Source organism: Varroa jacobsoni, unplaced genomic scaffold (genome assembly GCF_002532875.2).
Source record: "Varroa jacobsoni isolate VJ856 unplaced genomic scaffold, vjacob_1.0 scaffold_302, whole genome shotgun sequence".
Taxonomy (NCBI): domain Eukaryota; kingdom Metazoa; phylum Arthropoda; class Arachnida; order Mesostigmata; family Varroidae; genus Varroa; species Varroa jacobsoni.
This window is the reverse complement of record NW_019213204.1, coordinates 338175-365081: the sequence shown is the minus strand read 5'-3', so window position 1 is coordinate 365081 and position 26907 is coordinate 338175. Positions and strand designations below refer to the sequence as shown.

The 26907-nt window shown below is 42.1% G+C and overlaps 1 protein-coding gene across 4 annotated transcripts in view; it reads right to left on the bottom strand.

The window, feature by feature from the left end:
* Window positions 1-26907, bottom strand: part of Gat (sodium- and chloride-dependent GABA transporter) — a 60781-nt gene that overhangs the window by 16794 nt on the left and 17080 nt on the right. The window lies entirely within an intron of this gene.

Here is a 26907-nt window from a genome sequence, read left to right as displayed (position 1 = left end):
AAATGTTCCATTGCCGAAACATTTTAACGTACACTGGATCTAAGCAGAATTCTAGTTAGTTTCACAATCTTATTTTATTAGCAAGGAAGTGTGATAAGCTCATACGGTTTAGTGGCAACACACAGTGGCCTTGTTGAGCGATCGCGAGCTTTCCCCCAAACATCAAATAGTTATTACCTTTACTATATTTTTACGTATAATTATGTATGTTGATGTTTTTTAATACAACTTATTTAATACCGGGTCTGGATTCGCCATTAGCATACTGTTTCACCATGCCCAGATCGATAAGCTTCGGGGATAAAACGTTCATTCTGTTTTCACTGGATATTATTCGACAGCCGGCGAATGAGAGATGAGCGAGCGAGAGAGAGAGAGAGAGAGAGAGAGAAAAAGGAGAGACAGTGACCCAATTTACATATACTATCATATATCTGTACGAATGCTGAACAACCTTTCTTTTCTGTTAGATCTAAGAAAATTGCCTTCGTCATTCGTTGGTACGGTTATGCTCGACAACTAGATCCTGTACGGCTGCGGCGGACAATGAGACGAATCGCTTAAAAATCGCGCGGACAACGAGTTGCCGGGAACAAACCTGATCTCAGTTATAGCTGGCTTGGTGAAATACTGTTTTTCCTTGGGATACGGTAATGATATAGCGCAAGTGGGATTCTTGCGCAGAATCGTTTCCACGAATCTCGTTCGTGTGCACAGACTTTGCATGGAGCTCGTTCATGCCATAAAGAACAACTAGCAAGATCGTAAAATACGGTTGTTTTGCAAATAACAATGGCCTCGAAATATATAACGGCTGGCTCCAGGAATTGGTATTCAAAGGCTAGCTATAACGAATAGACGTTTGCAAAAAAAACTACTGCAGCAGAGGCTATGCTGTAGTATCAGCTGGGCATTATGACGTTTAAGTCAGTACATTTACAGTGACAGCTACAGCCTGTAACTTTCCCATGGGATCTTGTATATGGACTTAACGACGTACAAACGTTACGTGGGTTGCAATGGAAAACGCTGAGCTGCCACCATCGGCCGGAGTATGTGAATATAAGTATGTAATAAACAGTGCTTCCTGAATGAACTCTGTTATTATGGTCCTTATCATTTAGAGAAATTTGGGAGTAAGAGGCAAAACGCAAGGAGAAAAAAAAACTAGCGACCAACCGGCATGTGGCGCTGTTATGTTAATGATCGAAATTTGTTTTTTTTTTACAAACACTCGCTAGTTCCCGGGGTGACTAAATTAACCTTCGTACGAAGCCAAATTGTTGATAAAAACTGTTCGGTGGTTGAGTCCAATCAAGCAGCTGTTGGCAAACAGCTGACGGGTTTTTGTCGGCACTAAAAAGACGCTGACTGCTTTGTCAATGATCGACACAGCGACCGATGGGGTCTTCGTATAGATTCAGTTGCGCTCTTCGTGCTGGTAGACTACGGTAGGACGGATCAATATATGACAGGACTAGCTTCGCCCAGCGAAATAGCGTATGAAGAAAACCTAGGAAGTTTCTTTACTTGAAAATCGCTATGAGGATTAACGCATTGATCAATGTGACTGTGATCTAGGGCCATGTGAGATGACGTATATTGCGTTGGGCGTTACACTCTATAATTTCGTATACTTGTCATACAATAGAAGACAGAATTTTAGCCATGCCCAAGACAACACATCTACGTACTAATCATGGATTTAGGGCTTCTATATATAACCAATGGCTCGTTTATATCACAATAGAGCACTACTATTCCCTAGCGACTGGTACGATGCTCGAAATTGACTCGCCCAAATTCACCACGGGATACGTTGCTTAATATTATTATTATTTCACAGTAAAGACGTACAAAAACAAAGCATGAATCAACAGTGAACGCCATGGCTCGTATCCAACAGGTGCTTATCTACTGTGCGTCCTGCTCTAGATTTCGTTTGAACGTCTTCACTGTTCAGGAAATTCATTAAAACTCTTTCAAAGATGGTTTCATCTTTTTCTAATAATGAAAGCATATTGGTGTGCTTTGCGTCAGGCGTTCTAGTACTGCGATGGTGGGGCATCCATCATTTCTAGGATCACAAGTTTGCCTGGCCAGTGTACCACTCTAATATAAAGCATGTGACCTTTAATGTTCCTAAATATACAATCGCATTATATGGTCCGTGTGGTAGTGGCCACAATTTATGTTACAATGGAGCTATATTTTGCAAATCTGGCGAAAGTACCCCCATACGTTTTGTATCCGAACGATTTCTATCCCCAATGAATTCTTGAAACCGAGATCTCGTTAGCCGAAATGCAGCGCGGCGTATTTTCGCACAGGTAGCATGGGATTAGGACAAGGACACCATGTCCGGAAACGCTCTAACGATTTTGCAAGAATAGCTGTTTGCTGCGAACCTTTGACGACAGTTGCATTTTCGAATCACTAGTGTTCATAAACTGAGTTTATGCATCAAAAGACGTAACATGTCTTAGTGAGTTTACATACGATATAGACATAAAAGGATCAGGAATTTTCATTGTGCGCAGCCTGACGTTCATATAGGACAAGACGATTACAGCTGTTAAGCTTTAGTTAAGAGAACTACATAAAAATTGACAGATGTGTTTGGAATATAATGTTTACAGAAAAACAGAGTAGGCTAATTGTAGTTCTGAAAGCGCAAAATGGCTAATCATTTGACCATTTGAAGCCGAATGGTAGCAACCTTATTGAAGAACTAGGACGTGGATGTCCTACCATGTGAAATGGTATGACTTGCAGCTATAAGAAACTAGGCCAAGAAGAGCTTTCAGGCTGCCCCCTATACAAATCAGACGTATGAGTTTCCATTGATAATTCCATGGAACAAACCTGAGAGGAACAAACAAAGGAAAGGAATAGAAGAACCATCCAAATGCTTTTTCCAAAAGTCCTTAAAATGAAAATTATAGGCGGGTAATGGTTACCCGCCTATAATTTAAGATGCTAATTAATTTGAAACATGAAGTCTATGGGGACACCCCTTTGTAATTGTTGTCTGTTGTTCTTATTTAGTAAGTAGTGGTTTCGAAATTATTCGCACTCGGTTATGAATCTCTGAAAACAAATCATTACCTGTTCTTCGAAAAGTATGCGGGCATTGTTGTGATGCTTGTATATCTGACTGAAATTTCTTAAAATATTCCGACACCAAACATTTTTATATTACAAGTAGAACATGTAATTTCCAAAATAACAATACGTGTCTGCGCGCTACTCTCCTATACCTATAATAGAATTGTGAACAGAGATCGAGTAATGAAGGGTATTTTAATCGTCACAATCAAGGCCTTGTTCTTGACATTCAAGGATCAACCTGTGTCATTCAAAGGGTTCTATTTACTTCTCGCATTACGACAAAACATTCTTTGAAGTACCACACGCTACATGCTGCCATACGGTGTGACTAGAAAAACGGTATATTTTTCCTTCAAACGGTTCATCGACCATTTGTATTTTATATCCTTATGGTATTACCAACATAATTCAACTCGTAACGCCTGCATTGTAAAACGTCCAGTCTATGTAATGTACTTCGACTCCATTCAGGTGATGCATGTGTCAAAAAAATACTACGGTCGATACGCAGCCGGACAAGCATGAAATTAGCCGTGGGCATATCGGTAAACCATGGCTCTGTTTAACGGGAATCGCGGTTCTTCGTTAACTTACCCAGGCGACTCAATCGGCGTTGTGGAAAAACCAGTGCTTTCAGTAAAGAGATCCAGCTCTTCACAGTCGCGCTGAGCTACTCTAAATATAATGCGTTCTGCCAATTTGCAAGCTCGTATATAACCCAAGAAAATCAGGCGAAGAATCAACAAACTCTTTCACCAAGAGGGGCTTGTGTGCAATAAGATTCTTGCGGAACAGCGGTTTCTGTGACTACCGTTACCGAACTTCAAATCTTCAATCAACATCAATCAAACGACATCGTTTTCAGATGTCCAATTATTATTGTGCGGGACGCCACCCTCTCAGATGGACTCAGTGAATCGGCATATATATATTAGACGCGTTAATGTCTAGGCACTCGACTAATTACGCCTGCCATCTTCTGCTGGAATCATGTTCCACATGATTGTGCATCATCTAGAGTTGCCCGCATAACTCTGGAAGGGGCAAATTATCACTGAAAGGTTAATGACATGTTTTTTTTCCCATGTGTGTTTAAAATATTATCGAATTGGAATACGTATTTTGGGCCGATTAGATCCGTACTTCTACTGGCCAAATGGTCCTATCTTGCACCTGAAGTTATGCCAGTTACGTGCTAGCTAATAGCGAAGAGTGGATAAAATTATGTTGCGCTTAACTTGCGCACAGTAATCCTGTTTTTAATATAGTTTTTTTACCTATATTTTCCGATAGAGGTTAGTGAGCGATGACTTTTGGCTACGAGTCACAGCGCACTTAAATTCAATACATTCATCCGATGAGAGAGCGGAAAAACGGAGAGCAAGTACCCGACTAGATGGTATAGGCATTTAAGGTAGTATGCACCACGGCAAGGAAATCGAAAATAGTTTAAATTCGTTGTTCTGGACCATCAACACGACTTGAATGGACGCTTGTAAAACATGACCCGTTTCCTAAGCGATTTTCTATCGGAAACATAGCATTTGATGTTCGACAACTGCTTGAGGTAAATTTAGGCCTTTCGGTGAACAGGTACAATAATATGTACTGTGCTGATCGTTTACGATATAGGCGATTAATCGAACTACTTGAATGAAAATGAAGTACCCTATATATAACGCAAACAAGGTATCTTAAAATTTTTTTTTTTTTTTTGTTTAAAATTGGTTAATACAGGTTATGAAATTGACCTCGTAAACGGCATAAATTTTCATCCTAGTTCAATATTAAGTTTTAGCGGCATAAAGCGTAGACAAGCTAGCAGATATTTTTGAAACCTTAAGCTCATCTTACTAAACAATAGCGCAGTGTCGTGACGCTAGTACAAGCTTAATTAAAATTCTCCTAATAAGCGACGCAATTGATTTTACTCACGGCTACCGCATAACCCAATTGTTTGTCGTATTTTTGTGTTAAGCATTGAGAATGCCAACAAAAAACCACTGGGAAGGGGATACGAGGGCGAAAGCCCCTACGTTTCCACGAAAACTTTCATCGAACGTTATTGCCTACGAGCGTAAGGCAAAACCACTCACTTGGACATAGGTGTCACCGTAATCTTGATGTGGGTGTGCACAAGGAATATTTATGACTGAGGTGCTGACTTTCTCATTATGAGCTCTGAAAAATTCCAAATCCCCATAAAGCACGGGAACGTTGTCAATCCAGATCCTAGAAAGCACCTGATGCTGCAGCACATCCTGTTTATGACCTATGCTTCGCATGCTTGCGATACGCATTTTACTGCGGTAACTACGCGGTTTATCAAAATTTGACGTATCATAAAAAATACTAGACTGGTAGCGAATACGCGATTTCGAGCTACATACCGGGAAACTGAATATACATCCACTACATTATGTTAAGCCGAGCTGAAATAAATCTAATACGTAAAAAAAGATACGTGAATACCAAAAAACTGCTTGTCAACACCGTAGAGCTGACAGGATTCGTGCAGAAGTAAGAGCTCTGACATTATAGGCATACTTCGCCGATAGACCCACTCTGTCTAATAAAAATTGTTAAAATAACTAAAATTCATGTTCCCCATTCAAATACACCCAACGTACTTCGCATATACCGAAACAATACAAATCGTCATATGAAATCACAAGCAAGACCTGAATCGAAGTATAAATGCAGCCTTGGTATTTCAGATATATGCTTAAAAACCAAATTCTGCTAGAATCTGATACTCCGATTCTATATTTACACAAGAAATATTCGTCAAGAAATACAAGGTCGGCGCTTGCTTTTTTCTAAAAATTGCTTTGGCACCGTAAAGATACCCTTTCTAGCTGTTTGTTTCTTGATTTCTAGATGCTATCGTTGGTTATATGCGATAATACTGTTATAGTAGATTTCGACGATTTCCCCCTGTAGGCTTCTTTCTTCCAGTTTTCATTTTGTCACGCCCCTTATTTTTGGCTTATATGTTTACCCGACAGGTAGAAGAAGAGGTGAATTGTTTCAGGCCGTAGAAGCTACCTATGAGACACGTACTGCTGTATAGAACTACGTCGGCATAGTGACAGCAATCAGATTAATCGTACCTCACACACATTCACGTAGTAGGACACATTCATTGGGAAATAAAATGGCTCAGATAGATCGCATTGAGGACTCTTATCCTACGAAGTAGACACGAATTAAAACGGTTTCGTACTACACAGTGACGTCATTATACGGTCAAATCAAGTTAGAGCAAAAGCTGCTTCTCGAACATAAGCATATCCATATTGAAACATGCATGTGTAACAGACTCCGTTTTGTCTTTTCCCTTTTTTTTTTTGTTTCTTCGCTTTGCCGGCAACTTCGCTTAACATGCACCTGTTGGTATGCCAACGAACGTTTTGCGATCGTAATTTATTGTTGATATGCCCTTCCCAGCAATCGCCATAGACAAGAAATCATTTACACGGACGACCGAAAAACTGTACAGAAAAATCAAGCTATAGAGCGTTATAGTTAAGATGTACATACGGAAAAAACATTTTTCAAACAGCATTTTGCTATACCGCACGGTATTCAGAACCTCAGAGAAAGCTATAGTCCAGATAAGTAAGATGAATCGGCTCATTCGGCCTCTCATCGGCTATTCCTAGGCAGTTCGAATTAGTCGATGGCCACAACAAGATTTTTTGCATTTTCACCGCAACCCTATTCTCCTACTGATGGCTATCTATATTAGATGCTGCCTGAACACCTTTCTCATTTTGGTCTACAGCTGCGAGCTAAAAGTCTGCGAGCGACAGATGTGAAGTTTAGTTTTCCGCTGTTCTCTAGCATTATTTCGTTCGTTGTCTCCTCACGTTGTTCGCAGTCGCTTGCCTAGCACCTGGCTGTCGTATAACGCGGCCCCCGCAAACAATTTGGCCGTCAACTGGCACTTCACAGCTAGATGCAGTATCATGACAGTTAAGCGGTGTCCATGCTGGCCACAAGTAGGATCGTGTGCACGTCTCGAAGACAACGGCGGGCGACTAAGCTAAGGGAGAGACGTCATTTATGGTACATACTCTCATCCTGCTAGTATTCTTTTCAGGAAATTTTATACTGAATTATTAGAGAGGGATTCACTGTTTCGGTTCGGCCAGTGGTCGCTGAACTTTGGTAGACGTTGTTTCCTAAAGATTTTATAAAAACACATTGCTACCGCTTATAATGACGACTAAAAAAAAAAAATGCTTCTCCTTTTAGATAATCACCCGCCCTGTGGTTTCGTTGAGTGATTAGAGCCGTAGCCGACCTATAAAAGATAATGACAATCCATATGGGTTTATTGCGAAGCGCGCACGAATAATTGTGCACCGGCAGATTTACTGAGTTGATATATTAATTAAAGCTAATTAGAAAAAATCACGTAGCAATTATAACACAGCTAGAACATGCGACTAAATGTACCGCCTTGGACAAATTAAGGGAGTCAGCGTAATCAAACAGCGTAATCTGCTATTATTTACGGTCATGTATATAGTATTTTTTTCAGAGAAGGTTACGAACTATCGTCCGCATGCTACGGAAATTAGTACTGGCTTAAATATACAAAAACTAACTATCTTACGAAATCTTCGAGGCAATAGGTGATTAGTTGAAAACTAAATACTACTTCAATAAAGCGTTTTTTAATGGCCAATTTACTGAAAAAAGGGTCGCATGAATTAAAGCGTATTCCACGCAACTGAATGGCCTACGGAAAGTATTTTGGTCAAATCATTTACCTAACCTTCATTAATGAATTAAAAATAAATAAATTAAAAAATATGTGTATCTTTTTTGACGGTGAAACACTTCGTGAGAACGCATATAGTCCCCGGCTGGCGATATGTAGCCTTATCTAATAGAATATGATTTCCTCTGTGATTGATGCACTAAAGAAAAGGATAGAAGTATAGCCTCTTGTATAAGTAATGAAAGCTAAATTAGCCGTATAATGAATGTATTATTTATGAAGAAATTGGTTTTCGTACAAATGTAACATGCATTATTCAGGCGGTTAGCCGCAACTGCAGTGATAATACTGATCGGTACATGCAAAATCACATGCAACAGTGCATGCGTAGCTCTAGCGGCATGACCTAAAACTGCGAGTCTTTATGTTTGTTGACTTTATTTATAAATTAGGCAAAAAAAAACTTTAGCTGACAGGCTTGCTCTTCTTTTGTACGATCGGTTTTGGTATCTTGGTTTTAGCATTGTTTTATGCGCTTCTTAAAGTAAGGGGCTCAGTACGATACGAAGCCAAATTGTTACTATCGGACTGCCACCAGATGTCGAAGTTGAACTACGCGCCGTTAGTAGACGAAATTCGACTGGAAATTATGACATTCTTTTTGAAAAAAAAAAACTGTGAACATTTTTTTCTCGAAGGCCACGGCGCACGGGAAATTTATCGCTGATTACTGAAGACATAAGGCAGGGAGGTCTTAGGTGAAAATATAGCGTAAATAGTGCCAAGAAACGTTGAAGACTAGGTTTCTGGATCCGAAGAACAAGAATGCGTTGCCGCGACCGAAGAGGCTTTCCGCGAAAGCATAGCTTGAAGTCAAAAAGTTTTGCCAACTAAGAGCGCTATTTTATATGTAACATAGCACCGAATTGTAGTTCAGAAAAGGAAGCTAAGTAAAAAATGGGTAACCAGTGTATTGAATCCAGGACACTTAAGAACGATATTTGTGTTCCATGTGCAATTTGCGGATTTTAATTAACGACAAATCCACTTCGAACTACATATTATTATATATGTTCGCTATACACGAGGTGTAGTTCAATTTTCTACTGCCAGCCGGAAAGGACTGTCTGTAAACCGGTACCATCCCCTTATAGAGGCATCTAAAAGCAACGGTAGCAGACAGACATCTCAAACACAATATATCCGGATGAGTTGTTATTGTCGCCTTTGCCCTTTTGCGAATTTGTATGTTCAACCGATTCCAGAAGTCTGTTTTTTACTAGAAAAAACAGACTTCTGGAATCGGAATTTTTAGCAGGGAGCAACCGATCGGAAGGCTAGCCGTAAACCAAATCCTTGTAGTGAGATGCCGTTGACCAAAATTATTTAGTTTTCGTTTTGTAATGTCTCTCGTAGCGAAGAAATTAGCACTTACGTGACACCCTAAATAATAACAAGTGGGCGGACTGAACCTGTAAACGGGCCTAATTACAATACGAAGTAAGTAAACCTTCGATCCAAGACCGAAAAGTTCAAAAGCGGTATGAACATGTTGGATACTAAATCTTCCTCCGAAATAGCGTGCACGGAAAAATATTTTGCTCCATACAACTTGATCTTACATGTATTATAAATGCATGCTATATATTTCTATTTAGCTAGAAGATGGATGTATTGTTCGTATAATCAAGGGCATCTCTACAGCAAGTTCGCCACGTCTTTGATTTTTGACAGATATATCTTTCTTGTTCTAAGTTGTGACGCTGGAATCTCGCACATAAACTTAATTTGTAACTGACTACCTTATGCTCGATTATCACACTCACATGTGTTTGTGGGTCTACACCTTTGATTCATATGTATGTTTACAGATGCAAGCACGGGACTACAGTTCGAAATCCTGGTCTGTAACCTGTGATATTTAAACAGGTAAAAAAGAAAGCAATCACTTTCTCTTTTACCGAACTGCACTAGATCAATACACGACATCTTCATTGTAGCGTCATATTAATTGACATTATATCGCATTAATACCTAAGCATATACTTTGCACTTCGGAACGGAACGTCACATAATTGCCACCAGATATATACGTGGTAGTAACGTGGGTAACGATCTTGAAAAAAGGTACGAAAACGAAAGAAACTAGAATAGATAAACAATCTACTCAAGGCGGAACTGATTATCAATTTTCGGTTCGAAACGTTTGTAGTATCCAAGGAGAATCGGCTCGATTTAGTCACAAGGAGCTGGTTTTCTTCGGTCCTTCCGTCCGTTCGCTGATTAACGCTTCTACACCGAAAAAGGAACTTGGGGGTCGACTGTCGTCGTGTTACCTCGAAAGCGGATGTCTGCTCATTGGCCGCATGGCCTTTGAATGGCGGACATCGAGAAGGGACCTGACGATAGATCAAATCGGCTCATTTCATCCACCAAAGTTAACCGAGACCGCGACAAGAGTTCTGACCAAATTAGCGACTCACTCCATGTGACCAATAATGGCCCAGCCGGGATGGCGAAAGTAGTGGTAGCCTAACCTAGAAATCAGCTGTACACGATCGTGGTTTGATTTATTGAGTACGAAAGATGAGTACCCCCGACTTTAACCGACTAGATACCCTCAATGCTTTGTCAATAGCTGCCGCTTGAAAGCAAAACGATCGACGACTTGTTCGACAAATCGCGTTTCGAAAGAGGCCGAGGCAAATGCGACAGGAATCTGCTACTCTTGTGTTGAAATGTGAGTCAGTCTATCTGTGCATAATATTTTTGCCCACAAAACTGCATACTGATCATGTTTGACGGTTGTCCGGCAAATATTAGTATTCGGCCTCAGTTAAGTTCACTATTGTCGATTGCCCAGATATGCTGTCTGCTGTATCAGTGAAACATCATTTAGCTCAGAAGGACACACCTGATTTTAACATAGCGAATTGCCCTATACTAGACTATATGCTAGCACATAGATGTCCTGCACTTCCTCTCCTTTCCATCGAGATGCCACCGCTTAATTTCGCAAAGTGGCGTTCTCTATTAACTCTCATTCATATCTATGGCTGATTGATACAGCATCTTGATGGTCGTTGTCTTCTATCAGTTCGGACGGCTCGCTAAAGCAGAACACTAAACTGTTCATGGTTATGATCGTTATAACCATTTCCATCGCATGCACCGTCAACCTACGCGCTATGCAGCAGCCGTATGGGACAAGCTCAGAGATTGTTGTCTGGACCACGAGAACTTACGGCTTCAGGTGCCGCATAGAAGTAATGTGATTTGACCTACGAAAACTATTAATTCCGAAACTTCCGTGAAAAAATATCTCAAAAGTTAAGGCTATCGTTGCTGCCGAAGCGACGCTCGAACGAAATGCTACGTTACGAAAGACACTATAAATCAGGTACTAAACGAAACAAAAAAAAAAACAACTACGAACCTACAAGTTAACAAACGAGTGTTTGAAAAAATATTGTTAAGATCACACACACGAGTATTGCGAAAGCAAACGTAGATGATTGGTCGGGCAATTCGAACTTCTGGCTATATTCTAAATAGAAAAATATAATATAATAATAATAATATATTAATAATAATAAAATAAATTTTGTTATATACATGACGAAGATATTAAATAGGGTGTCACTTTATCTATAGACTATGAGATTGTCGTTGCAAAAATCCTTCCCAGAACGGTAGCCAATAACTACCTACCTCAATATACAGTAGTCTCTCATCTATCACAGTGGAACTTTTTCCATATTACTGCCTAGACATTTTTAGATAAGGTTTGATTATTATTGACGGTATGACAAGACACGATTGTCTATGCCAAAAGCAAGAGCAGTTGCTAATGAATTCGAAATAAGATAAATGTGACATTCTAACTAGCTTTCAAAATTGCATAATGTAACACGAGGCACCTCCCCGAATTATCACTTAACCTATTAAGTTACTCCGGAAAATTTGAAACCAGGCATGCCGGCACAGGCATATAATGCTTTTTATAAACTACTTAACGATGTAAACACTCTCTACAAAAGGTCCCAGCTCTATTAATCTATCATTCTACGTGACCTTAGGTCAGCTTCCTTTTTTCTTTTTGACAAAAGTTGGCTCACAGGAAAACGAACACCACTCTTCTGATAATTTCTGATTGAGCTTGAATCGGTAAGGCTGCATGCAAGGAGATCACCCGCTTTCAACAGAACGGGCCCAGGAATTGTACCGTCAAGCGATCAAAAAAAGGTTGTAGCCTTTTACTTTTTTGAAACCTGCCGGCTCAGTTAGCTACAAAGAGGGAGAATCAGTAGGACAGCGAGAGTTGGCTGCTGAATTGATCGGCGGTGTTCTACGCTGCTGTTGCCACCGTCGCTACAAACATAGTCGTGATCGGTGTTGCACTCATCGAATGTAGAGGACAGACGGCAGAGGAGCTTGGCTGCTTCCGCAAGGGTACCCGCGCCTCCACAAAAAGTACCGGGGGATTAGGCTGGGCAAGTAGCGATGATTTCAACTCCTATCGCCAACCAGAAGAAACTGTTCGAATTTCCGTCGAGAAGCCACTTTTTGCCATCGCGCTGCTCTACTAAGGAAAAATGAGATGCTCTACAAGAGGGCAGACAGCAACGCAGGCGAAGTAGCAACAGACGACGACTCTGCTTCGTGTCAACTTTAGTCCGACAAATTTGGCCAATAAGGTATACATATATATAGAGGGTAAAAAGTTCGCCCTGGTTGAGTCATCTCTATGGAGAAAGTGGAGACTTTAAGCAAACTAATAAGCGCGATATTGATTAAGAATATATTTTACGTTGTGCGAAGGTAAAGGCGACATGCGTAGTTGCGCCTTGTGGGCTTTCTGCAGTATGAGATCGCTATGGCTGTACGCATGATACAAGAACGGGTGCATTTGTTTCAAACATATTGAACTGCAGACCTGCTGTACGGCCGACAGTGCACATAACAGGCCTAGCCCGTTTTTAAAAAATTAACTACAAGGTACCTTAATTTGAAAATATAGTAATGTAAGTTGCACAATGTCTTCGAGACTATCAGCATGCTTTTTTTAAAATAGCTACTTTGTTGTAGATATAGGCATAAATAATAGGCGGAATGGATGTAATGCTTATTTGAATCTACTTCGAAGTTGTTTTCATTATGGACGAGAGGCAATTTTTTTGTGCTGTCATCAAGCAAAATTTTACCTTCATAAGTATTTATTTCCTAGGCAATAGGTAAATGGCCCTGGGCAAATTAAATAGGCAAAAAAGGTTTGTGGTGCTTAATGTTTACGAAGCTAAGGGGAACAAGGGATGTTGTTCGAAACCTAAATCAGAGCGGAAAGGATACGGTAAAGTCATTTGCTCATTAGTGCTAATGATTATCGTACGAACAGGCGGTATATCATGTTACGCTAAGATCAACATTGTACGCACCTCATACGCACACCTCAGGTTAGCGTGTGACGCAATTGTCTACTTCATGAGTGCAGTACCCTTTACATAAGCTATTAATATTGTTCGACGGGTTGTATTAGAAAAATAAAATTCAGTCGGATCGCAGCTTACTTCTTTACGGGCGACACATTGTGTTTTTCTTGCAAATCCTTAGCCTCGAGTGAAGTGTTCCTGGGGGTCTCGGTGTGTTCTACGCGAAATCGAAAAGGCTATCAGTGACTTAAAATTAACTGGATCACCTAGGGACCGTGCCTTCCCACCTTTGCTACAGTAAATCCACCTGGGCACCCTCATGGCGACGGCATGCTGCTAACACACTCATTGCCCACAAACTATACCGTTAATAGATCTTTTGCCTTTCGTAAACCAAAGCTATTATGAGCTTGTCTTAACGAAGTAGAGCCGCAACTAGTAAGAGAGACACTGAATTGCCCACTGTATTAGCAATGTCGCTCACATTATGCCTGTTTGATCCAGGCAATACTTTTTAATCTTCAACTAAACAGCTTTCTGTTCCATTAAACCATATTTGACTATATGACCTCACTAGATTGTTCAGGCCTAGATATGGGTACCACTCGCCACAGAAATGCTGGCTGAATTCAACAGCCGTCGTCTCATTGATATTTATTTGGACTTAAATAAGGCGAAATCGCCTTGTATTTCATAGTCCATAAGCCACTACTACAGCCACTATCATGTCATTTAATATAAACTTGTCTGCATCGCTATATGCACCGCGAGTAGTTCTATCCAGTAGCATGACAGGGTTATAGACACTGATGGGCCTTTATCATTCATTTTGTCAGGCCCTGTCCTAATCTTCGAATAGGACTCTGTTCACTCGAGCTCACCAAGCCTTCGACCAGTGCATTTTCATTACCCACTAGCCTCGCCTAAAAAGGTTCCGTGCCCACTTTTAAGCTTTCCTTACGTTAAACTTAACTTCGCTTAATACTTTAATGAAAGTAGCGCGGAGGTGATGCTGGATGTAGCGGCTTCCTGAACGAAACACCGGTAACCGAGGGGCAAAGCAGGTACAGTGAGAGAACGTCAAAGAACGAATGAGATGCATTTACTGTCCAAAGGTGAAGTTATGGCTGGTCATCGCCATGGATATGTTATTGGCAGTGATGAACGCTAAAGAGCTGGCCGTACAACGAACAAAAACAGGGTTGGGGCCTAAGTACATCCATTGAGGTAGAGGAAGGATTCCGCTCATTGTTAAGACGCACCGAACCAGCAACAACACCCAAGGCAAGCGGAACACCGTGTATCGTAACGTTCTACCGTTAAGTTTCATCCGGCCAGCTCATACTAGCCCGTCAACCTTCCACCCGATCCAACGTAGCCCCTCGGGTTAATGTGGACGCTTTAGGTTGAGACACATTACTTCATACCGCCACCTTCCAGCGCCTGTTACCGTGCACTGTTCCCTGTTCAAACCACTTCTTAGCCCATCACCCCTCTCCTCTAGTACAATCTGCTTTCTACTTTTGCAGCAGTATCAAAAGCGGCTGCTGGGTAGCAGCGGCAAAGACACGCCACGACAACGGGATCTTGTTGAGGAACAGTAACTTCGCCTTAAGGTAACACACGCAACACTGCACTTCCGCCTCACTCTCGAACTTTTTTCCTTTTCTTTTCACAGACTGGCATATTGAAGTACAGATAATGCAACTATACAATGAAAGGATGAAAATAATAGGACGCCACAAACATCCATCGCAAAGGTAAATACCACTTCTAATATTATCGTCTTTAAGACAAACTGGGCGAAATAAAATGATAAGATAGAGGACAATAAAAAAAATATTGTTGAAACCCAAAGCTAGAAGCTGGACAGTGCCCAGCGCAGGAACAAACTACAGGAGTACGTACGGCGGTACCATTGTCACCGCCCACCAGCTTAACTTCCTCAGACAATGCTCTCGTTCCACCATATCCGCCATACTGCACGTCATTATTCAGATAAAGAAGAAAACTGTGCAAGCAAGATAAGATGGACGATAACAACGGTAATCAACTCTTATTTATATAATTAAGAGCACTTTCACATTTACCTGAATTTCAACATAGATTAGTTGATCATATATATGCCCGGACCATCTCAAAACGATGCAAACAAATTTTTATAAGTGTAGATGCCTGTCTTGACAAACTAACGCGAACGAGCTGTCTGGGACAATGTATACCATTTAAAAACTCCGCGAATTTCGGCGTACTCTGTGCCCTTATATATCACTCGGTCAAACGTTTAATGAAAACAGTAAAATCCAATGTAGTAGAGATGCCAACTACCATTTGCGAAATTTAAAAGCCATCTAAACGCCACTCATAATATAGCTACATATATTACTAATTACCCAGAGGATGAGTCCATAGTCGGTTTATCATCACGTAAATTGATAGGTAATAACGACAGACCTAGTATTTTCCACTATACACACCCTAAAAGCATAACAACTGTTTACCGGGGCCTTCGTAGAGTAGAATGAACTTTTTAGGCTAAAGCAGAAAGCTTTCATAAGTTGTGGTGGTAGATCAGGAGCTACAGATGGCTAAGAAGCACACAAGGTACTGTAAGGGCAACTCATGTCGGGGTATACATGGGGTATATATGGTCGTCTGCCGACCAAAAGGTCTCCGGGATTTTGGCCTACAGAGTAACGTCCAGCTGATAAAGACCCTTTGACAGCAGCTAAGCTTACTTTTAGATTCCCACTCCTGAAGGCATCTGAAAATTAGAGGACATCTGACCTTGTATCTCTAGGTCTGCCTGACATATGTCGTTGAAGGTCATAGAAGAAGCCTGTTAGTGGAAGCGAAGACGCCTGCTTCATGGAAGCCTAACCATATTCTATTTCAATGGAGGCAGACATGGAGAGAGATACAGCAGGCGTTTCTTTATAAGCAAGCGAAACGTCTCTCAATTGTGTGAACAACACTGGTCATCTATAAACCATTTTTACTGGGTTTGACTATTTACAGGCATATACTGTATATCTGTTGTACCTATTAGTACGCTGATTACTAAAGGAAACAATAGAACGGGTACATGGAAATAATTCTCCATTGCTAGCCGTCAGAAAGCACCACGTGCGCTCTAATACTGTTATTGTCGTAAAAACTCATCTTTCTTACAAACCAATCAGTGGTTATAAGACCTAATTATTATATGCGTAAACCAGGCATTATATATGCGGGGTCCAGATCACAGCAGGATGCACTCAATCTCTTCGGAACAGTGGATTACTCGACAATCAAGAGAATAGAACCTGCCATTATAACCTCTTTCCTCTTTGCATTTGCGCTTTAAGTGGCTTCTGATATCCTTTTGTTCTTTGCAGATCTACGTTTCTGCGCATACAATCATACAAAAACTATCGCATACGTGTGTCAATGAGGTTCCTCGGCTTGTCTTCTTTATCCATTTCGGTTTACTGACGGGGAATTTCTCTTCTCTGTCGACCTCCTGGGTCATCATCGCTGTCGCAATTCTCGTATGTCTGCTGAACCGTCTCGTCGCGATTAGCGACCCGACTGTTCCGTTTCAGTCCTTCTTCGTTCGTGGAATGAGGAGTATGTAATTGACCCCATCTCCATCCGTTCCTCAATCCCAAGCAGCAGAATTTCAGGAACGCCCATTTTACCGCTCCATTTCCTTTTATTCCATGAGAAAGCCAGCATCATTTCAACCACTGCCTGCAGTACTATGTCTAACAGTCCAGGAGCACCACCGTGCAGCGGCGCAGAAGTAAGCGTAAACGCTGTTGTCACCGCGTAAGAGGCCAAATGAATGGATGCTGGCTAAGGTGGGACGGTGCTGCATCTTGTCATCTCAAACTGTGGTCTGGATTTATTCTGTCTCCCGGCCTTTCTACCTTCTACGAGTCCATGTGTACGTTCGCGTTCCATGGTATTATAATGCGCATCTTCTTCGTATAGTGGGCTCAACTTACCCTCTGTCACCACGGAAGCACGTGAACATTCGTGCTTATTAGCCAGCTCAGAGGGTGTGGGAGAATTTTGTCTTGCTTTCAAACTCCCCGCTACCGCAGGTCCGAGTCTCCCAACGTCTTTCTGCGCCCCCTTCTCATGCTCCGCCTCCTTCGACCCTCTCCACGAGTTTACCAGGACTGCCGCGGCATAAAACAAATACTTTGCCAAGCTCAATAAGACCCCGTCTTCATCCCGGGCGATACACCTTTGTCACATGTTCGAGGAATCCGAACCATTCTGGTGGGCTACTGACAATAAACTGATAGTCTTATGTGAAAGGAAAACATACTGGGACCAATTAATTAGCAACAAATACTAACGGACGTTCATACATGCGTTTATGCTTTCGATGACATATAAACAATGCAGCGAAGAAGAATGAAGTTGAAAATGAAATTAATGCATCTGGTAGATGCACGCATATTGTTGGTCTTTTTTTAGGCTTCCATAATATATTATCCTATTCAAGTAGCTCATAATAAACATTTAATAATAATAATAACGCTAATAATATTTTGTAACTAACGAAAGTTATCTAGCGTTTTTGTTATTAATTTACAGCAGAACGTATTGAGTAATGTCGGCAAAAGATTCGCTGCTTTTATACACAGCCCAAAATAGCAATGGTTCCGTCGGAACCATAAGCATCTTAATACAGTTATTCCGCGTGTTCTATATTGTTACTATCTACAACTATGCCTTTCTCCCATTGGGATGTTCGTTCTGATGACGTTTAATCGTGTAAACATTTTAACATTCCCCTATAAGGATCTGAGCACAGAAGTTGTATTTCTCTGTCCAATTTTACTTATTCCGTTACCTTGTGCAGTTACCCTCTAAACTTATTCCAGTGATTCGTTGTCTGATCTTCCGATCCACTTCAGAGCCTAGCATACTACACATTTTTGAAGAAATTACTGATTCCTACTATAATATGTTTAACAAAGCTAATTTCATTTGTATACATTTCTACCCACTATGACATGCCAGGCTGTAGTTGACTTGATATCAAAGTAAAACTCTAGATTAATCCAAAAATCGTACTACCTCGTTAACAAGCGGTCCCGCTTTATTGTTAAAATATTAACGCAATGATTTCAACATGTAACTCTCTTTTGCTTTTTTCCACTGGAACTAGGTTTATTTTTAGCTTACATACCGAATGGTTATATCAACGTTCAGATATTTTCGTAAAAGCCATAATTTTTTTGGTGCTTTTCTATGACACTCCCTAATATTTTGCTTTGACTGAATGTACTATATAGACAATTTTCGGAAAATTGACTACGTAAAAAAAAATCGATAATTTATTTCTGTTTCATGGGAACAATCGGTTCGATTTTCTACTTTATCTTGGTAAGCAAACGTTTCCTTGTTGAGTTTCTGTTCCTTTTTAAACGTTTTCAGCGGTTGACGATTTAGCCGTACTTCTCTAATCGTTCAGGCGAAGGCTGTTCCGAAGTTTGAACACTCGGAAACTATTTCTTATCGCCAACTAATAAATTCTGATTAATGACGCGCTCACTCTACGTCGCGGTTTTATCACTGGAAATTCATTCAGTCACAACCTGGGCGACGTTGTTATAAGTATAAACTTCGAGATTTTCCGCAACAACTACGCAACTTCAAACTTCCTTGTTATGTCAGTTAGGCTTTTCATGATATGAGGCTATTATGAGTAATTAACATTTTTCCAAAAAAGCTAGACAAAAATATCAGATGGTACTCGTCAACTCATGTACATTAGGTTATGCATATCTATACACGATGTAAAAATACACATTTGTAAAATTATATAGTTAAAAAATGTGAATATTTTTGGAGAATTCGTTGACAGCCATAAGCCCTCAATAGATCATTGAGACACGTCAACATCGCGCCTGTCCCAGAGCTGTACTGCAAATATAAATATTGCAAACACGCTTCTTGAGTTCACTGACTGCACCCTGTGGGAAAAGCACGATAAGGTCCATCAAATCTCAAACGGATAACAACAGTATGAAGAAAATAGAAGCGGAATACGCTAGACGTTTATTGTCAATATAGAAGCTTCTTTCTGCCTCTGTAAATCTCCTGAGTACGTTGTACAGCTAGGCCCATCATTACAGACTTTCCCAGTAGGCCAATTGGACTGCCAGGTTCAAAGACTGAATTGTCACAGAATGAGAGGACTCTATGCACCCGTTATCCGCGGCGGCATCGCCTGCGGAACTAGCGATAAATGTTGAAAAAGTGCTATTCCAAGTCGATTCCATAACGAGTCGAGTAAGATTAGGTAAGCTTCTGGGTTGTGATAACAGTTCTGTCCGTTTCGCGGGGCAGTATCGCTAGATAGTATTAACCTTCCAGCCATGGTAGTACGCGAAAGATAGGAGGCCGGCTTCACTGAACTCACGTCCAACTCTAGTGATAATTTAGCTACCGAATATAATCGGCATAAATTGTTTGGAAACTGTATTTCCCTATAATTATGGCAAATTTCTGCTAGGCGAGCTGTATAGCAATGTTCAGCAACATTAGCAGCCCTAGGCAATGGCAGGGAAACGGGCTGAAGAGCATCACAATTCAGCAAATTCCGCCGGCCAATTCTAGTAACAGCAGTAGTCGGTTCTGCAAGAGGCTGATGTTCAGGCCACAGGGCAAACCGAACAGGAGACTTAAAGCACATGGGCCGGGTAGTTTTCCACGGCTTAAGCTCCCGGGCGAGAGGTCCTCACGCACCTCGCTGCGAAGGAACCCCGCGAAGGATGCACTGGCTTCAGCCGGTTCCCATCAGCCATGCACCGCTGCAAACCACCCGAGCCCGGGCGGCTTCACAGTTCCAGCCCTACAACCTCACCCAGGCAACAGCGGCGGCAGTAGCAGCAGCAAGCCGAGGATAGCGGCCAGCAGAACTCAGCGGCAGTTGGCGGTCTTTCAGTTGAACGTGGCCTTAACTCGTCTGGCCTGGGCCCCGCTGACTCCAGCCATCCCAATCCGGTGCTGTACGTTATTGGGCAAAATCGGTTTTATTTTAGCCCAAAAGTAGCGGTCTGATCGACACCCTCGTTGACGCCTGCGTTACTTCTCTCTGTGAAGGCCATCGACCCTGTAAGTGGGCACACTTGCACGCTTGTGAGTGTAGGATCTGAAACAGTGGCAGCAAAAAAAGGGGACGTAACCATTCATCGATTGGGATGGGCTTAAACCAGCCAAACTCAACCGTATAGCGCACAGACAGTAAGAGGGCGTATGACAGTTGGCAGTCAGACAGTATAGAACATGAATGGAGCGGTTCACAGCAGAACACAGCAGGACCATAAGCCTATCATTATATAGTCTCACGAGAGCTCGTACGAGCTGTTTAAAAGCCGTTAGCCCGCGGAACAGCACTTAGACTAAATATGTCTTAGCTATCCCTTAGCCTGCTGGTCGAGTTGAGCTAAACTATAACAAGCACTTTGCCCATTTGGCCTTGTTCTCTTCTGTGTAAGATTCGACGAAACCACAGCAGGAAAACGCCTCACGCGAGGTCCAGTTTCATCAAACCGCGGCAGTTTTTGCCAAAACCGCCACCCTTCTGGGGCTACGACCGCTACTGGCACGACCAGCTAAGGCCGATAACGTCAACTCGAACACGTTACTTTTCTTTTTTCCTGAGAAGCTGGCCTCCTTCCCCGTATAAAAAGGTACATACAGGTTTCGGTACCGCATCTCGTTCTCGTCATCGTTGGCGTACGATCTGGTTACTCGCACCCTTCTTTCTGAAGACCACCAGAAATATAACTATACAGACACTCGAACGTATTCGCGCACATAGTATTTGAACCTCACCAAACAACGTCTCGGCCAAAATCTTAAGGTTTAACCATTGCCGGTCGTTTTTTGATGAGAGCCTCCGCCTTCCCGCAAGTGGTACACGTGTTCGGTTCGACTAGGAAGTAATGGAGTGACTGGGGGTCACTTGTTGCATTTGCGGGGGCCACCAATCGCCCATGACATATTGAAGCATGCAACAAGGAGTGTTGCGGGAGACAGAAAACAAGGCCTCCAATGGGAGTTGTTGATCAAACCTAAACAACATCAGCTACATCAAGGTATGTAGCTTGTGGTCTTCGGCCCTGGGTCTATATCACCACACGAGCGGTTGGGAACAATCGATTATACGGGTACTACGTATTTGAATATCAACATGTGAACGCGTACGAATAAAAAAAATCGTGTTCAATACCGTAGTGGGTTTCTAATGGTCGTCGTATTACGTATTGCATTGTAACGTGACAAGAATAATTAGAAATTATGAGTCAAAACGAAGTATTTTAAGTGTCTGATTCGATGCACTGTGATCGTGTGGTTCACCAATCCTAATTAGGTCTGTTTACCCTAAGAATCATTATAAGGTTTACACTATTTTATTTTCAGCTACCTATTTATACTATTGTTCATTGACTGTAGCTAGGTGACGTGCAGGCCAATCGCTCGACCCTTAATACGGTAATTCAGTTTTCGTTTTGATTCAAACCAAACAGAAAAGTACAGCTTTTACACTAATCAATTTTTTTTGTCCTGCTGAAACAGTCAGAATCGGAAACCACTGGAAACAAACCAGCGGTTTTTTGCTGATGCGTTCCAAGGGCTCTAAGGCGAAACGGGACATTCAAGTGGATATATCGGCGTCGATACAATTCCAGGGAAACACAGTTACGCGTCGCAACAACGACACATCACGAAGTTTGCAAGCATCAGAGGCGCCCCATTGACCAGGCGATTTTACCCTTGATATTCAACAACTGCATTAGATCATGATTCACGAAACATTATGCAGACTAATTACGAAATCGTCAGAACGAAGCGACATCGCTGTGCACTGTTTGGTTAATTTAGATTTACGCAACAAAATGATTGCGTCGCGATGCATAAGCCCTGTTCGATCCTGAAATCCCCTCGATGTTTCGTGTGGTCACGACTATGAAACGCGCCTTCTTTATCCTGCACTAGCATGTCAAATCCCACTGATATACGCTAGCTGCTCTTACCGTTGCCACCACCGGAGTTGCTCCAACTTAATCCAGAGCTCCTTCCGCTACGATAGAGCGCCGAAGACCACGAAACGACTGTCTACACTACCCGAACAGATGGAGGTTCAAGGAAAATGAGAATCCCTGAAGGAAATGAAAAGATACATTGATGGCTAAAGCCTCTACCGCTTTGGCCTCCTCTTCGCTGCAGCTGTTGGGGTAAAATCTAGGGCGGCGGAAGAGGGGGGGGGGGGACCAGGCCGTTGACAACACCGACATCGTTGAGGCGGCTCAAAGAGTCAATTCAGAGTGAAAGCGCCTGCCAATTAGCAGGTGGAAAGAGAACAGCATTAGATGGGAACGACCGTCCGCGATTACGGCTGGCAATTGTTCCGACAGTACTATTGCAGATGGCGGTACCAAACTATAATGAAATCCTACGTATGCGGAAAACCGATAGGGGGTTGAACCAGCACGAGGCGTCGGGGAACGAGTAGACTAAAACTAGCAGTCAATGATGGAAGAATTGCCAGTCTTCAACGAATAATGAAGCCACCGCCCATCAGCAGAGGAAAATACTGCGCTAATTTCGGGTCTCGAATGAAGCCACCATTCATGCGATCATATTTAATCCCGTCAGGAGAATAACGTATCGCAGAACAAATGACCCCAGTGACTTGGTTGTCACTTTATCTCAGCTAACAGCACCGTTGCTTCCGCTGGTGCAGGAGGGAAAAGCGGCAGAAACGATAAAAATTGGTAAACCAAAAATTTTGGCCAGAATTGATTGTGGCTCAACTTCAGTTCGATACGGTCGTTCGAGGGCAATGCAGTGATAATAAAAGCTTACTTACGGTACCAGCCAAGTATAACCGACCTTACGTTTAGCAACCAATTTCAGATATAGAGGAGGCATACTCCGTCAGTCCGTATATACGAGCATGCATCTTTCTTTTCTGATTTCGTGCGTTAAACTAGCGTAAGAGCTGATTTTTCTCCGCGCAGATCGCTAGACAGTCCTTAATTACTAACTATTTTACATGTACAGCAGGGCGCAGCAACTGTTGCAAGTAAACGTTTAATGGAAAAATTAAAAATAGCAAATAGGAACATGTGCATTATATATAAGGATATTGACTGGTATAAATTGATGCCACACATCTGGCAGCTACGCAATCACAGACCACATAAGTGCCCAGAAAGACTAGGACTGCAGTTACTTAAGTTCTCGATGGTGTGATTAGGACGAAAATTTGGCTGTGATTGAAATCGATGGGCTGTATTTGGTGGCGTAATATCGGCCATGAATCCTGATTAGCTAAACCACTGGTCTCCTTGTCCAACGTTGGCCAACCAGCCTGAAAACTAGTCAAATGATTCATCAGATCTATGCACAAGAATTAACGGCACATATGTAGATGTATTGTTCGGCCGATCAAGGCTTAACAGAATCACTTAGCAATAACATAACCAAAATAAAGTTGCCAAAATCTCAAAAGTTCGCTGATCCTGTAAAGCTTGTTTTTTTACAGAGTAATTTGCTAGAACGTAGTTTGTTTTCCCTTATCCGAATCGCTTGGTTAAGCGAAAAGTCATGCAGATTGCCGGATCACTGCATTAGTTTTTTCCGATCAGGGCAAATGGCGCGGATAAAACGTTATTCAAAACAGTACCTAATTTTATTTGAAAATGTAAATATCTTCCCGCAAAAAAATGGTTTTTACGGAATCACTTTCAAATAGAGGTCAGAAACACTCTCTCTGTTTTGTGTGAAAAGGTAATTCTCACTCACTTGCCAAAAATCGGGTTTCTTACCGATAGGTAGTTTATTTCTATTGTGGATAAACATTTTTGGTCCAGTCCTTGTATAAGCTTCATCAAGCACTGTCAAGCTTAGAGGCGACAGAGATAATACAACGATTATGATTCCTAACACAATGCAGGAATACTTGATTAACTATCATTTTGGTATCGTAACTCAAAGCAAAACGTACTGGCTCCAAAAGAAACAATAATATATATATAAATTCCGGCCAGAGACCTTTTAAATGTACGGAACTTAGGTTCGCTTGTATTTCTATGATTTGTTACATTGGAAACGTCCTTACCTAATAGATTCGGTAATACTCAACGTAGCCGGTAATTCGATTTTCACACTACGAAGCGTCAAAATAAGAATAAACTTAACCATTAATCAATATCCGAAATGAAAGAAGACCAAAAAAAGTTTAACAGGGGGGTTTAAGTACGTTCCTATTGGATGTTTGCTGTTGGACAAGCCGATGGACGTCTTTACATCGTCGTGTCCGGAAACATCACATTGTTTGTTCCAGGCCGCTCCATTAATTAATAAAAAGCATTTATCGTTAAGTCATGCTATCATATGCTAACATCCAGGAAAAGTTGACTGAATCTACCCATCACAAGAAGTCTACCTATTTTTCACCTTTCTACTAGTTTCTTTTTCTATTATTTTGGGCTTGTATACATTGCACTATCGCACACGAGCGCTTCCACACGACAGGTTTCAGATCGTGACGCTCAAACACAATCTGTTTCGATATAATATCTTCACTAGTCTTAAAACACAACCTAATCATCTGAGCAATTTTGCTGCAGCAAGATATCTGTAAACGTAGAAGTCGCCTGCCACTATCTGCCGGTAACAACAACCGTCTCAGCCCTTTTAGCCACTCTTCCACCCTCAACCTCCAAACCTCCTGGCAGGCATTCCTGTACATCCCGACCTCCGCTGTCCCGTCCTTCGATGCAGAACAGGGATTCGCAAACGGGTGGTCCTTCTAGCGAAAAAAGCTGCCGAGAACAGGGGAACATCACTGGCAGCAATCTTTCACAAGTTTCCGAGTGCAACGACGCCTGAAAGCTAGAAGTTCATCGGTCGCACAATGTTTCCGAGCGATCTGCGGGCCCGGGAGCCTGCTTTCCTACTGTACTCGTAGGCCAGCAGAGGTTACCAGCAGCGGTAGGTTGCAGAAGCGTCACCAAAGGTAATTATGACGGCGATGGAAATAGGCAGAAAAAAAAACATGGAGGTATTCCGGCGGTTTGTCCGCTATCAGCGTCATTTTGATCCCTTGCCTCAATGGTTCAGTAAATTATTTCTGCTTATAAGCAATTGTCAGCTAGCAGAGAACGCCTACTATACAGCAACGACGAAATAGTTATAGGTGATGCGATAACACCGTGCTGTTTACTGAGTAGACAACTCTGGACAGGCATTGCACCATAACGTACGCGATCGACTGCCATTCACATGATGCACACAGCTCTGTGTATGAGGCATGAGTCAAAACGTTTAAAGTGTCAACAACAAGCACGACAATAAGTTCATCCGTAGGAACACAGAATACGACAAGTGACAAAATCACAGAAATTAATAACAACGGACTTCGCATACGCTAGCCATTGTTGCTGCTCTTCGTTGGGTACCCTTAAACGGCCCTGACTAATACACCCACCTGTGGCATATAATGACGCTTGAATGCACGTGGTTTTGCAACATTAACAAAAACTAGTGGCTACTTTCGTTTCCTCATTAGCAGCCGTGGAAAACAGCGGGACCAGCTTTCATCAACGAACCCCGTGCGCGATTATGGCCACCGAAAAGAAAGCATGGCACCTTGGACCGGCAAAGCACAGCATTAGCAAATGATAAAAACAGACTCGACGAAGGTCCCTACAAGGTTTTCGGCGGTAAGGTACAACGAACAGCATAGCGTGTATCCACAGGACTGATGGACAAAGAGGCTTCTCTATGTTGCATCGATGCACCGACAGTAGCGCATTCATATCTAGATACACGCACATACACACAAATGCACGCACGCACACGCCCACAATGACAATCTCGCAAGGCGTTAAGCAGAACGCTCGCACGCAAAAGAGACATTTACGGAGAGCTCTGATAGTAGCAGTGACATCGTCGAGCGTTTATAAGTGAACGATTTGAATACACAGCCTTAAACGAGATCGTGACCACTGGATGGTTTTTGTCGAAGAAAGTGAGGCACATGATCGTAGCAAGAGCAAAGAATTCCCGTGACCTAGCGGGGGGACGTGAACGACTCCGAGAAAACCCGAAAGCATAGCGTATAGTTTCGAAATGGTGTTTGAGCCTGCTACCGCTATGGCTGACCGCGAGCTGCCTTTGCCTAGGTGAGTGCTGATGCTACCACTACTAGATCGTGAATGCCCAGTGAACAGAGTAGTAAAAATTTTCTCAAGGGCTTTACTATGGCGTGCCTTACGGGACGAGCTAACTCCAGCAAAAGAGTGTAGCCAAACTGGGCCGGTTGTTACCCCCCCCCCCCCCCCCTCCTCCAGCCTGTTGTAGCCTAATTCAACTAAGCAAAATATCGAGCAGACAACAATTGAACGCGTTAGTTAGCGAGCAGGCTTCCCTTCGCGCACCGAGATTACAGACGGAATTTATGTACCAATGAAATCGTGCATACCAAAGTGTATAGCGGGCTGGATAAAGAAGCTGCGAAGATGCTAAGTTAACGCGTTACCGTACTCAGTAGATCCGTGCCTCACCCCGATAACACTCCGTACCAAAAACCTAACGGGCCCCCAACCTCCGGACTCT